This window comes from Tamandua tetradactyla, chromosome 5 (genome assembly GCF_023851605.1).
Source record: "Tamandua tetradactyla isolate mTamTet1 chromosome 5, mTamTet1.pri, whole genome shotgun sequence".
Taxonomy (NCBI): domain Eukaryota; kingdom Metazoa; phylum Chordata; class Mammalia; order Pilosa; family Myrmecophagidae; genus Tamandua; species Tamandua tetradactyla.
In genome coordinates this window covers 48,283,063-48,298,493 of record NC_135331.1, presented here as the reverse complement: position 1 = coordinate 48,298,493, position 15,431 = coordinate 48,283,063, and the positions used below count along the sequence as shown (strand labels likewise).

At 36.7% G+C, this 15,431-nt stretch overlaps 1 pseudogene; it reads left to right on the top strand.

Annotated features, from left to right (window-relative positions):
* Positions 1 to 2,128: 2,128 nt before the first annotated feature.
* On the top strand, positions 2,129 to 2,649 carry LOC143682410 (HIG1 domain family member 1A, mitochondrial pseudogene; annotated as a pseudogene).
* Positions 2,650 to 15,431: the final 12,782 nt, after the last annotated feature.

Here is a 15,431-nt window from a genome sequence, read left to right as displayed (position 1 = left end):
AATACAAATGAGGTTGAGACTCTTTTTATTTTTTCCCTCTTCTGTAAAATGTCATTCATATCTTAATTCCATTCCACTCTTAGGTTGCTTGAATTTTTTTTTAATTGGTGTGATTTCCTTATATAATATGTATGCTAGTCCTCGGACAATTCTATGTATTGAAAATATCTTCGGGTTTTCATTTACCTTTTCACTTTCTTAATCAGGCCTTTCGATTGACGGGACAGTAACTTTGACAAGTAAAATTTATTAATATTTTCCTTTATGGTTGGTGCTTTTTATGTAAGAGATTATGCTCTACTTGGAGTCACTAATATTTTGGAGGGAGGGATTGAATTATTCCCCCATGGTAGGCATCTTCAGGTCACAAACCCTAGTCCTGTGGGTGTGAACCCATTTGTAAATAAGACCTTTGTAGATGTTACTAGCTAAGGTATGCCCAGACTGAATGAGGTGGTCCTTAATCCAACATGGCTGAAGTCTTATAACACAAAGGAAATTGGGCACAGAGGGAAGTAGCCACAGGGAGCAGCCAGAAGTTGAAAGTTAATGGAACCCAAAAGAGAAAGAAGAGGATGCTACCATCTACCTTGTCATGTGGCAAAAAAAACCAAGGGACTCCATCCCCAGCAACCAGCCCTAAAGCACCACAGTCTTCACAGAGAAAGCTGTGTCTTGTTACTGTCTCAGTTATAGATGTTGCCTAGTCTCAAAGCCATGAGGCAATAAATTCCCACTGTTTCACTCATTGCATCGTACGGTATTTGTTTTAGCAGCTAGGAAACTAATACACATATCACCCTATTTAAAAATATATATAGGGGTGGGGAGGGGTGCAAGGGTAGTTTGGTGGAAGAATTCTTGCCTGCCATATGGGAGACTTGGGTTTGTTTCCTGGCCCATGCGCTTCCCCAAAATAAAATAAACAAGCAAACAAACAGACAAAAACAAAAATTCAGCAAATGGTGCTGTAATAACGGGATATTCACATGGGAAAAGAATGAAGTGTGATTCCCACCATATAGCATACAAAAGATTTATATGTATAATTTTTCCTTCACATTTAGGTCTTTACTTCACCTGCAATTAATTTCTTACCTACGGTATATAGGTAGGGATCCATTTTCAGCATTTTTGCATTTGACAGCCAACTAACACATGGTTGGCTGTCAAATGGTCTTTTCCCCCATTGATCTTCTCTCACATAGCAAGCTTTCTATATATAGGAAACTGTTTCTTGACTCAATTCTATTCCATTGCTCTTGTTGTTTATCCTCTGCCAATATCATGCGGTCTTAAATTTGATAGCTGCTTTTTTGAAGTTTCAAAAATGTGAATTGCAGATTTTATTTATTCCAAAATGTAAGTTATGTTTGCATATCAATATGTGAAAATTAATAAATATTTTTGCATATTAAATACCATTATATTTCTGGTTATACAAATAATACATAGCTACAATAAAAGTAAACAGCAAGTAAAGTGTAAAGAAGGTAAAAAAGCACCCTAAATTCCACCACCAGTAATAACCTTTGGTCCAGTTGGGTGCATGGTCTCCCAGATGGTTCTCTACGCAAATACCTATCTATGTATGGCTATATATCAACTTTCCAGGTTGATAAATACAGGTCTCCATGGTTCCTTTCACAGCTGCCGAGTCACCCACTGAAAGGTCAAGCCGTTGTTCACTTACGCAGTTCTAAATTGATGCACCTGTATGCTGCTCCCAGTTTTTGAAATTGCAAATAAGCTGCAACAAAGCCTCTTAAACACTTGTCTTTGTTCGCTTGTCCAGTTGTCTTCTTAGGATATGTTTTAGAGGGCAGGGTTTAGAGAACAATCCTATGTAGAGGGAGCATTTCTGCCTTCGTCCCTTCAAGTCCAGCCACAGAATCTCGTTTCTCTGCCAATCCAGGGGCTCCCCACTTCCCTGAACTGCGGGCTCATCCTGCCTGGTCCTCATGAGGGTGTAGCCCAGCCTCGCAACCTATGGGAAGCCCTTCTCACCGACCGTTGGCTTGGACAATGCCCTAGGTGGTGCCGGCGCTGTCCTCCCTCCTCAGGTGGGGATTCTCCAAACCCTGACACTGCCCTCTCTGAGCACAGTAAAGAGTTTGGCCACGCAAATACCGGTGAGACTTTAACGGGTGTCGTCGGTAGTGAAAGATTCTTCAACCAATCATTATGTCAACCAACACAGATGTTTCTCTATCTTCATATGATGAAGATCAGGGGTCTAAACTTATCCGAAAAGCTAGAGAGGCACCATTTGTCCCTATTGGGATGGCAGGTTTTGCAGCAATTGTTGCATACGGATTATACAAACTGAAGAGCAGGGGAAATACTAAAATGTCTGTTCACCTGATTCACATGCGTGTTGCAGCCCAAGGCTTTGCTGTGGGAGCAATGACTCTTGATATGGGCTATTCCATGTACAAAGAATACTGGGCAAAACCTTAACTTTAGAAGAAGAGATGATGTCATGGTCTTGCTGGTGGTATTTGCTTTCGTTAAGACACTTCAAATTGAGGTTACACATATATGCTGAAAATAAATTGAGTACGTTCAGACAGTAACACAATTTTTTGAATATTGGCTTCCTTTCTTTCAGGCTTGATTTGTCTGGTGACCAAATTATTGGTGACAAGTTCACTAACCAGGTCATTCAGGGAAATCAAGTTAGCACAAAAGAAACATGTCATTCAGATTATCTTGATAATGGTAAAATGTCCACATTTTTGAACTCTTATAGGTGAAATTAGCTCTAAAAAAGACAGCAGGCAGAATATCACATTGTTTGGCTGTTATGTAAGAATACCATTTACCCAAATTAATTTAATTTTTTTCTGCCGACCTTCTGCACTTGTTTCGCATTTTGGTTTCTAGGGCTGGTTGACTCTTAAAGAACTCTTTCAGAAAAGTGCATGGAATACAACATTGTAATGTCTCCCACAACTGAACATATGTGTGTTTAAACTAAACCTGAAAACCTGGTAACAGAGCTGTTCAGAAGTAGTATTTATTTTAGAATCATGCTTATTAATAAACATGAGAATAACTTAATTATGGATTCCATTTAACTCTTTCATAATTGCAGAATTATATTTTTACTGCTGTTATAACTTTTAAACGTCATCTTGAAATAGAAGTATGTAAAGTGCTAATCAAAAGAAAATGAGGACTTGAAATGTGTATAGTATTTGTTTATTTTCTCTGTAAGATTCACAAATGTTGAACAAAACACCTTACCTGTATTGAAGGTGATAAGTGATTTATGAACAAGTTGGTTTGGCAAGGGATTATATACAGATTTGATATACTACAGAATGCTTTGTTGCACTTGTGAAAATTTTTGGTCTGACTTTACATTCCATGGTGATAACATGGTAAACATATTGTTATTAAAGTGAGTGAATACATCAAAAAAAAAAAAAAAAGAGTTTGGCCGCAAGAATTTTCTGTCTGGCCTCACTTGCATTTATAATAGCTTTTAATATCTGGTAGCACAAGATCCCCACCTTGTTTTATAAAAGTATCTTGAATATTCTTGACCTTTCTTTTTCATACACATTTTTAAATTAGCTTGGTAAGGTACCATGAAACATGCTAGGGTTTGTATTGAAATTGCCTCTATTGACCTATTGGAGTAGAACTGACTTCTGAATATTGTGGAATTTTCCTACCCAGGTGATAATGGCAGCAGTTAGCAGGCATCGGGGCCTAAACTTTAGTCAGTCCATAGATGAATCACCACCATTCCTGTTTCTGTTCAGATGCCCCTTAAAATAGCTGGTTTTTGTTTTCTTTTTTTTGAGGGGGGAAGGGGTGCTGTGCATGGTCTGGGAATCAAACCTGGATCTCCCATATGAGAGGTGAGCATTCTACAACTAAACCACCCGTGCACCCTTAAAGTAGCCTTTGTGCTTGGAAAAGATTATTTATATCTTTGCACTGACTTTCAATTTATTAAAAAGTTGAGTTCTGGGTGGGCCACAGTGGCTCAGCAGGCAGAGTTCTCACCTGCCATACCAGAGACCTGGGTTCCATTCAATTTTGATATAGTCTATTTGTTTTAAAGTGCTTTCACTGTTTAAAAATTTGAAAACATGCTGAGTACTTAAGTAATTCTTATAACTCTAACAAATATGATTCTTAATTCTTTTATATGCTTCAATGTTATGTGTGCATTAATACTTCATATTAAAATTAGAAATCTAAATCTTTTATTCAACAACAAAACCGCAATGTTGACTTGCTACTTGCATAGATCACATCCTTTTTAACATCACAGATACATAAAATACCAAATATTTAGAAATCTTTAACACAAAAATATTAATGTTATAGTTTTATTTACTTAAATATTTACTTAGTCATACATCTTCCAGGGATTAAAATGTGCTTATGCATTAGGGAAACCAGTGATATGGGATATTTTCTTTTCTCATATTGTTTGCATCTGGTTCTTGTATCATGAAAGAAGGGTTTCTCTTTTCTTATTTCCTGAAGGACTTTATGCAGTATTAGAATTATCTATTCTTTGAATATTTGGTAGAAATCACCTGTAAAAGTGTCTAGACTTTATATTCTATTTCTAGAAAGATTTTAAATTACTGAGACACTTCCTTTAATGATCTTTATAAAAAAAAACATTCAATTTGATCTGGTACATCTTTAGAATTTTATATCCCTAGTATTGACAACTGTTTGTTCTTTTTTCCATAGTCAATATTGCCAGTTGAGAAATTATTTTTTTAACTACCAATTTCAAATTTGCTGCCCTCAGTTTTATTTTTGTTCTCCATTTCAATGACTTCTCAGATTTCTGTTTACTTTTTGGGGGTTATTTTCTTCTTTTTCTCAACTTTGAAAGTTGTATCTTTAGCTCATTAAATTTTAGACTTTCTTCTGAAATACATTTAAGGTTATAAATTTCAGTCTAAATATCTGTAATTGTATCCCACAGATTATGATCTTATCTTTTCATCATTATTGTCCCTCATTTTTAAAAAATCTATCATGACCTTCTCTCTGCATGGGTTATTTGGAAATAGAATTTTTTAAAAGAAAAACATTCCAAATATCTGCACTTGCTTGTATCATTTTTGTCACAGATTTTAGCTGACCTCCACTGTGATTAGAGACCATGGTCTGTATTTTCTGCCATTCTTTGACTGTATTGACAATTGTTTTATGGCAAACTTTTCAAAGTCATTTCATACCTGATTGGAAATAAATCCAATTTATTAAGATACGTGCATTAAGATAGCGCTGCCAAAGAAGTTGATAAATGTCTGTTGCACAGAGGAAGAGTGATATTTTTGACATCTATATTTATTTTATCCTGACTGTAAGCACAAGTTTTCTGAATTAGAGGCAGACTGATTACTGACTTAGATAGCAATCTCAGTGCTGTTTCTCTATGTCCCATTTCCTTTTTGGGGTACTATGATGAAGCCATATTACTTTTTATGTAGGAGGGGTATGAGGAGCCTATAGGGGGAAATTAAGAATCTTAGAACTTGTATAGATATTGTTGCATAGATTTCCCTCACCCCTTCCTGAGCAGGAAGAGAAACCTTTGCTCTCTAATGTAAACAAATCCTCTCCTGCAAGAGGAGATGGTCCCTAAGTTGCTGCAACACTTTGAAAGGCAAATAAATGACTCTGGGAAAGATGTATCTGTAAACTTCTCCTGGGTATTTCACTATCCTCAACATCTAAGGCTCGTTTGCCATTCACTCATTGTTTCATCCACATTGCTGGTTGTGGTTCAGGAGGTCCTGACTGTGCAGAAATGTGGAAATGCTGGGTGTCTCCCTGCAGAGAGCAGCCCACCCCTTCCATCCTGACTCCCTTGGCAGCCTGAAGTCAGGTGTTGAGGTGATGCCAATTCCAGGTGATTGGTAAGGTAAGGGGCCACCTATTGCTGCCTTGGGATGGCAGCTGCACAGTTTGGAGGTTTAGAATTCCTTTCTCTTAGCGCAACCCATTGCATGGCATGCCCTTCTTTCAGCTCCAGCTCGGTCTATGCAGTTAGTGGGGTTTGAGATGGGATGGGAGAAGGATGTTTCCTTTCTATTTCGGAAGTAATGAGTCGGTCCTTGTCGTTATTCTGCTTCATCTTATACCTATTCCCTGCCAGAAAAGAAATTCTGTTTGCTTTTGCTTTTGAAAAGTTTGATTGACTGTTAGCAATATATATATATATATATATACTCATTTTGCTTTTGTTATAGATCAATTTGCTTTAGTTATTAGTTTATAAATCTAAATCATACAGATTCAGTTAAATTCCTGCTAATTTTCTGTCTTCAGACCTAATATTGGATTTTGACACAAAGCAAGGCCTCCTTCTCATTTGTTATTTCTGAAATATAACATTACTCAAAACTTGTAATCATATTTTTATTAATCTTTTTATGTGTATTAAGCTGAATTTTAGGTTAAGCTTAACAATCTCAAACTAAGCAGGTCTATGTAATACGATTGAGGCATTAGGCAGAAGTTCTTTCCATCAATGATTATTTGATTATGATACCAGAGGGAACTTTATGATGCCTTAGGTTAATATGCATTATGAACATTCTGAAAAATCTAGTAGGAAATTGGCTTCCAGTTTTCTCTACCAGCCAATTCAGAATCCTCTCAGATTTTCCCTTTTATTTCTGCTATTAAGTGATTTCAAGTTAAAATAATTAATCACAGTGAGATATACTTCAAAGGGAGCTCATGGCATCACAGGCTGTAGAATGAATGCTAGGGCAGCCAGATTTTCTCTGACTGATGTAATAATGTTAAAGTAATACAGTACACGGCCATGTCCTTCGTAGGAATTAAGAATAGGCATAAATATTTAGGTCTTGATACGTGTTTGGCAGCACACTTTTCCTAATCATTGAACGGATGCAGTGGTTCTCAAACTTGAGCTTGTACGAAAATCATTGAGTGGGCTTGTCAGAACAAACCCCTGGGCCCCACCTCTGCAATTTCTGATTCAGTAGGTCAGTTATGGAGCTTGAAAGCTGCCTTTCTGACAAGTTCCCAGGTGTAGCTGATACTGTTGATCCCTTTACCACACTTCTGTTTTCATCTGAAATGTTGAGATGTGGTTCATCTACTGGAAACACAACTGGAGAAACTGAAAATATTTCCTGACATTCTGGTGATAGGTTAGATATCAGATGGATTGCTGTTTTGTTTTTTTTCTAAATAATATAAATGGCCAGAGGTTGTTTTAAGTGAGGAGGGTGGGGGAAGTAGGTGTGTTTTCAAAATCTTCAGTTGATTGCCTAGGCAATTGCCATAATAAAATGAACTATATTCAAAACAATGTATTTCCTAACATATAGATAAGTGCAGCTCTTTACTAAACATATCAGGAATTGTTAATGTCTTTAGCAATATATAAGTATATTTTCTTATGAATTTCCTACATAATATTATTTTGGGCAAATGTGGAAAGTGGAGGTGTTAACTTCCTTGGTGTTAACTGGAAAATAAACCAGTGAAAAATATTAGGATCAGTGTATAAAATTATGAAAATTAGATGCTAATCAAAATCCATAATTATCTATGCCAAGGAGTCCGTGTTTATTTTATAAGATGTAGTAATGTTTTACAGAGGTCTAATAGCTAGTTTGTTTTCCTAATAACGTGTGTGCTTTTATTTGAGAAGCATGCACCTGTCACTGTTTGCTAAACTCATATGAACCTTAAGAATTGTTTTCATTCCATTCCATTTTGATTGACTTGGTACCCATAAGCACACGTGGAAGTGATAGATGATGGTTTTGAGTGACCTATTTCCCAATTGGCCTCATTCTTTCAAATACTTTCCTATATATGTACCTTTTGGATGTGTGTGGAGGTAATCTGGTAATGTTCTTTTAACCCTCTTATTCTTCAGAAAGATAAGCAGAAGACAAAGTAAACATATTAGTGAGTTTTCAGAATATTAAAAAACAATTTTTAAGCCATATCCATTTCAACTGCCCTTTTTTTCATTTATAATTTGCTTTACTAAAATGTATTGTTTTTTGCTTGCTCCAGAGTAGACACAACACTGTGTAAAGAACTGACTGAGAACAATATTGAAAAAAGATTGCAAAACAATGAAGTAGCTGAATAAAGAACACTTGCATTGGTTTGTAAATTTAAGCTACATTCCCTCCATACTTCAGTTTAAAGCTAATCTGATAATTAGAAATATTCCTGAAAGAAGAAATTGGGATAGTTCTAGTTTGCAAGCTGCTAGAATGTGATATGTCAGAAACGGGATGGCTTTTAAAAAAGGGAATTCATTAAGTTGCAAATTTACATGTTCTAAGGCCGTGGAAATGTTCCAGTTAAAGCAAGGCTATGGAAATGTCCAAGATATCTTGGTTCAAGAAGGGCAATGGCATTCAGGGTTTCTTTCTCAACTGGAAAGGCACATGGTGAGCATGGCGACACCAGCTAGCTTTCTCTGGAGAGTTCTTCTAGTTACATGAGGCTCCCCCAGGGGCATTTTCCTTCATCATCTCCAAAGGTCTCTGGCTGTGTGGACTTTCATGGTTCTCATGGCTCTAAATCTTTTTCCACAATGTTTCCTCATTTAAAGGACTCCAGTAAAGTAATGAAGACCCACCTGGAATGGGTGGAGTCACATCTCCCTTTAATCAAAGGTTAATACCCACAACTGTGCACACCACATCTCTATGGGATAATCTAATCAAATTTCTAACCCACAATGCTGAAAAGGATTAAAAGAAACCGCTGCCTCCACAAGATGGATTAGAATTAAAACAAGACTTTTCTAAGGTACATAATCCTTTCAAACTGGCACACCCATCAATTAGTAAGAACTCTAACCTGAGAGCAATGATCAAAAATAATAATAATAAAATAAAAATTCCTGCCTTTACATCAGATAAAATAATGGACTAAAAAATTGAATGGACATAAGATATGATATAAAAAAAATAAAGCTAGCTAGGAGGAAATGTTTATTGGAAAGAGATGTGTTGGGTTTATAATCTGAGGTAGTGGAAAATACACCTCTGAGTTTATTTAAATTCAGCAAAGGTCTCGCATCAATAGTTCAGTGTCCATTCGCCCTAGCAGCAAAATATCTGAGCTTCGCAATTTATGCAGTTGTGTGTCTCAAATGGTTATAGTGTGCCAAAATATTGATCCCCTTGGCCGTGGAGTGGCTTGGTGTGGACTGGGCAGCTGCACTCAGAAGACAACTCCTTCATCCTTGAGTAAACCCTGCCATTTATCCTAAGATGCCTGAAATATTACCATTTTCTATGTCTAATAAGAAAGAAGGTGGGAAAAATGAGGTTATGGTCTCTTCTCTTTTTGCAATCAAGCCAGTCTGCTTGCTGTCCACCAACCATGCCAGTTTCTACTTATTAGACTTCCATGTCTTCCAAACTACGATGCAGAGTATTTCTTCAACAACATACAAATATAATGGGAAAGAGAGTTAACGGATTGATATAATTTAAAACTTGGGTTCCATGAAACCCACTATGAACAAAATGAAAGGATGTGTTCCAGGCTGGGAAAAATGTGTGAGAAAACAAACAATTTAACAAAAAATGGACAAAGGATAGAAGAAACAGTCCCTAAAACAGGAAGCTTGAAAGGTCAGTAAACATCTGAAGATGTTTAACTTTACTAAGCAAATGAACACAACAATGAGATTCCTCCCTGTGCACTCAGAGAGGGTAAAACTAATTACCCCCAGAGTAGATCAGGTCATGAAGAAATCAGATGTCTTTTTCTACAGAAAATCCATTTGGAGAGCAATTTGGAGAGAGTGAAGTTGAGGATTAAAGGCCATTTGACATTGCAGTTTCACTTCTAGATATCTATTCTAGACAATATTTCACACCTGTGAAAAGACTATTCATTTAGCAAAATGGTAAAAACAACTTAACTATTCTTTAAGCATAGAAATGTATTAACAGAATATCTCATAGCACTTAAAATGAATGAAATACATTTAAGCATAACAACATGCATAAATAGTGAAGGAAAAAACAGTGGGAAGAAAGGCAAAAAAAATTATTGGTACCGTATAATACCGTTTATGAAAAATTTTGAAACTCCCAAAATGTGCTTAGGAATGTAAACATATGTTGTAAAAGTGCATAATCTCATGTGGGAATGATACACATCAACTTCCTGAAGGCAATTACCTCTAGAGAGGGGAGGAGTGAAAGGGATGGGTATTAGCTGTAGCTATAGCATTTCATTTATTTTATTTTATAATAGAATTTAATAAAATATGTCAAAAAGATAATCTGTTTGACCTTCATTATGGGTATCTTACTGATATGTTATATTTTACAATTGCTTGTTTAAACTGTTTCATAATTTCAACATTTTTAAAATGAAGGGAGGACATACAAAATCAGTCTTAATAAATACAGTGTTGATTGTGTGTTGTGCGTGTGTATATATGCATTTATCTTTCCCTCCCTCTATGTGTTTATTGTGTATGTGTGTTTGTGTCAATTTGTGTTTTCTTCTATTTAATTGGTGTTTATTAGTTGAATGTCCCAAAGTTATAAATCCTTTAAGGGGCAATGGTGTGATTTCTATTTCTCTTCTATTCTCCTCAATGACTAGAACTGCACTAAGCATCTAGTGTGAATGAAATATGCAATTGCAAATTGATTAAACAAAACATATCCACTAAACTGGAAGTACTCATATGTTGAACAGATTAGCAATGAGCTTTCGAAAGGTCCCAAAGAAGTAAATGTGTTTCTATATAGCAAAGCTTCTTTTATACTTCCCCCTTAATCTGTCTTTGCTTCTTTCTCCCCCTCAATCTCACATTTTCTCTTTCTATTCTCCACACGTTCTATCAAATCCATTAAAATAAAGCAAAGCAGTGTTTTATTACAAATAAAAGTGAGTTATTATAGCTCTTAAAACCTCTCTGTTCTACCCTTCAGCTTAATAGGTCAAAACCCTTGGGAAGGGGAAAGGGGAAGCTCACAGAATTTGGTGTTGATTCAGATGCATGTCATAACTCAGAACAGATGCTAGAGGGAGAAAGTGGTTAAAAAAAAAACAACCCAGATTAAGCACCTTATGGTCCAAGTAGAAGAAAAAAAATCTTTAGAGAATGTCTAGGATAAATAATTTTTGAGAAATGTAACTAAAGAAGCTCACAGGTGTTTGGAAGTGGGAATATCTTACTGATAGATTTTCCAATTTTTAATCCACCAAAGTTTGAAGATCTATATTTCATTTTAAATAGTTGATAAATTGTAAAATTAAGTGGGCTAGTTTTAGAGTTAATAAGAAAACTCCAAGGAAGTTGGTATTAAATCAGTGGGAGATTAGAAATCCATTTGAGAATCCTATGGTGTCTCTGAACTCTTTCCTCAGAAAAACAGTAACACAAATACACAACTTTTCATATTTCATGGAGGTTGTAGATCTGCTGAAGCCCTTCCATTGAACCCTTATGAGTCCATTGACTCCGGGTTAAGATACCTGCTCTAAACAATTCCAAATTTAAAATAAGTAAATATATGCCTAAGACCAACATAAAACTATGATTTGTTATTACTGAATAAGAATCTATGAGCTTTATGGGATGCTCACATGGAAAAAGAATAAAATGTGACCCTGCCATACTGCATACAAAAAAAAATAATCTATGAGCTTTAGTTACTGATAATCAGCTATAAAAATGCAATGATAACACCATTCTCTTCAGATCCTGCAGTTTTAAAATATAGAAGCCCCTAGAAACCACATTCTGCAGGTAATTCTGGAAGATTTAAATGGAGAGGAAGAAACATGGATCCATTCAAGTACATTTCTGATGTTTAGAAATCATTTCTGTTTACTATTAAGGCAATTTTGTCAAAATGAAAAGAGTGTATTGAACTCCTTTAGGCTCACTGCCTGATTGCTAACACCCATGCATTTGGGATGTATGATAATTAGCAATATTGAATTTGAATGAAACAAACAGAGAGGAAAATGGGTTTTAATCATAATAATACTTCCTTCATTGAGGTCCCTAATGAATACAACCATATTACTTATTCCTGTACTGCAAACAAACAGCCCTTTCGGGGTCAGAGTTTAGCATCATCAGTCTTCCTCTTCTTGCTCTTTATCATCTGGAGAACATCTCACTTACCTGCTGGTGCCTTCTCTTCCTCTTGTCCATGAGGGAATTCCCCTGAACACTTCTATCTTCCACGTGCCTTTCTGGTTTCCCATGAATGTGCATGCACACTCCTTTGGCTTCCTGATCATTTGTCCTTAACCAACTTCGCCTAAGGATCAATTCTCCTGACTTGCTCCTTTTAATCAGCTCACAGATCCCTAGACCACAGAGTAGCTGGGGTACTTGTATAAACTTAGACTCAGGCAAACAGAACAAACCATCTAAAAGCCCATCTATCCTTATGATAGTACAATAAGCATGGCAATATTACAATAAAAGAAAGATCAAGAAATTTAACATAGGGAGAGATATAGTTCATGTGTCTCTAAGTTAACTGAGGTCTATATAAAAGATTCATGAAGGAGCGAAAGGAAACTTGGTACTGTGATGGGTGCAAAAGCCTGTTATCTTCTGAAGATCATTAGTGTACATTTTACCATCTTTGGTCTTTCCTTAGAAATCACCTATCTATGATGAGGCTGATGATGCCAAAAATGATGACTAACATTTATGGAGAACTTATATGCTAAGTGATTTGTGAGCAGTGTCTCATTTAATCTTCACAATATTTACAAGAGGTGCTATCACCTCCCCATTTTATACTATGGTCCAAGGTCAAGAATCAATGTTGAAACGAGGGTTTGAACTCAGAAATTTTGACCACAGAGCCCATACTCTTAATCTAAGCTCTATTATCATGGAAAATTGAACCCATTAGTTATGGTCCCATTCACCATCTTCTTCCTTCTCCTTCTGCATTGACTCCTTAGCTAATGTCATCCAGTCTTAAGGATTTGAATTCCATCTCTACGTTGTCAATCCCAAGATCTTCCCTCTGAGCTCCAGACTTCTGTACTGATGAGTATAACTGGATTTCTAGTAGGCATTTCAAATTGAACATGTATAAAACCAAACTCTGAGTTTATTCCCTAAAACATGATTGTCCTGCAAGCTCCTTTATCTCATGAATTGTCCACTCTATCCACTTAATTTTTCAAGATTAAAATTATTAGAATCATCCTTGCCTAAACCTTCCTTTTACCCCAAAGTAATATTTCCAAATGCAGTTAGAACTTAATTATTTCCCCACCTCCATCGCTACGCCACTGCTCCCATCCATTGTTGTCTCTTGTTTGGGTGACTGCAACAGTTCCTAATCCATCTACCTGCTATAACTCTTGCTCAAATACAATGTATCTCCACAGCATCCAGAGGGAATCTTTTAACACAAGTCAGATGATTCCAGCTAAAAACCACCTTTTCAAACAAAAAGCAGGGTCTTTCCATCTCATTCACAGCTGGACCCTGGATTCATCTCTTGTCTCCTCTTTACTCACTTCCCTCAACTCCTTTGGCTCTCTGCTATTCCTCAAATGCCCCAGGTTTGTATAGAACTTGGAGTCGTAGTACTTCCTGCTCCTTCCATCTTGAGTGTCCTTCCTTCAAATATCTCTATGGCTAGCTGCCCCACTTTCTGCACAACTCTGCTCAAATGTCAGCAATCCCCCTCCCCAGATCTGAACACTCCCCATCTCCCTTAAAGTGCTTTATTTTTTTCCTTAGCATAAATTACCATGTGCTTTACTGAATTTATGTTTGTATGCAATCATGTCCCCAATTAAAATGTAAGCTCCGTGATGGAAGGGGTGCTGTTTGGCTTATTGACATATCTCCATGCCATTTGTTGAATAAACTGATGAATTTACACTTCTACTAGGAATTCATGAGAAGGCCCATCTCATCAACTTCTCTCTGGAAACATATTTTTGTACCACTTTTCTGCCATGAAAAGTATTGTACTGTAGAAAACAATTTTATTCTTCAAAGCAACAATGTCAGAGAAATATTGAATTTTTTAAATTTTTGTCTATCAACTAATAGGTTATGCACACATCAGAACTCTCATAATTAGCATAATTACTTAACATTGAGAGAAATTGAGGCATATCATACTTTTTAAAAAAGCTTAGCAGTGTTCCTATTTATCACTGACAAATTTTTCTGCTCCCATTTGTACGTCTTTGCTCTTGTTTGCCCAGGGCTCTGAGGACACCACTTTCCAACAGCTGCAGATCTGCTAGAATCAATTGATACTCATCTATCTGCAAAGGAACTTCTATTTCAGTTCCTCTTGGAGTTTTCTCTTCTGTCCAGTTGAAAGGGAGCCTTCATCAGAATATGAAAAGGATTACAGAACCAAACACAAATGATCCATACTCCTTAATGCTCAGAAATAGCTTTCCCTATTACTAGCTCTTTGGTATGAGAAGAACAGAGAAATTGTTCTTATTTTCTTTTTAAGGTCCTCAACCTTCACACGTGTGAAGAGGGGGTTAGGGTTCGAAGTCAAGAGTACAAAGAATTTACCTTCTGTGAAGTTAGGCCCTACTGGGGCAAAAAATACATAACGATGATAAGAGATCACCCTGTTAATATTCATCTTAGAAACTCCTCTTGGTAATTCTTTCAATCTTTCAATAATGTTTTACTCCCTACTATCATGAAGCCCCATACCGGGCTGTGCTGGTTTGAAAGGATGTATGTAGAAAAGTCATATTTTAATCAAACTCCCATTTCATAGAGGCAGAATAATCCCTATTCAACTGTATGTTTGAAACTGTAATCAGATCATCTCCCTGGAGATGTGATTTAATCAAGAGTGGTTGTTAAACTGGATTAGGTGACGACATGTCTCCACCCACTTGGGTGGATCTTGAGAAATTTCTGCAGTCCTAAAAAAGAGGAAACATTTGGAGAATGAAGGAGATTTGGAGAGAACAGAGAATGCTGCAGCACCACGAAGCAGAGAGTCCATCAGCCAATGCTCTGGAGATGAAGGAAAACACCTCCCGGGGAGCTTCATGAAAGGAACCCAGGAGAGAAAGCTAGCAGATGACGCCGTGTTTGCCACATGTCTTTTCAGATGAGAGAGAAACCCTGATCCTGTTTGCCATGTGCCTTCTCACTTGCCAGAGAAACCCTGAACTTCAGCAGCCTTCTTGAACCAAGGTATCTTTCCATGGATGCCTCTGATCGGACATTTCTATAGACTTGTTTAATTGGGACATTATCTTGCCCTTAGACCTGTAAACTAGCAACTTACTAAATTTCCCTTTTTAAAGCCATTCCATTTCTGGTATATTGCATTCCGGCAGCTAGCAAACTACAACACGGGCGTTGGGGTTAAATCCACTTCCTGACTCCGGAAGCCCACAATCTAACAGGGGAGACAAAGCAATGC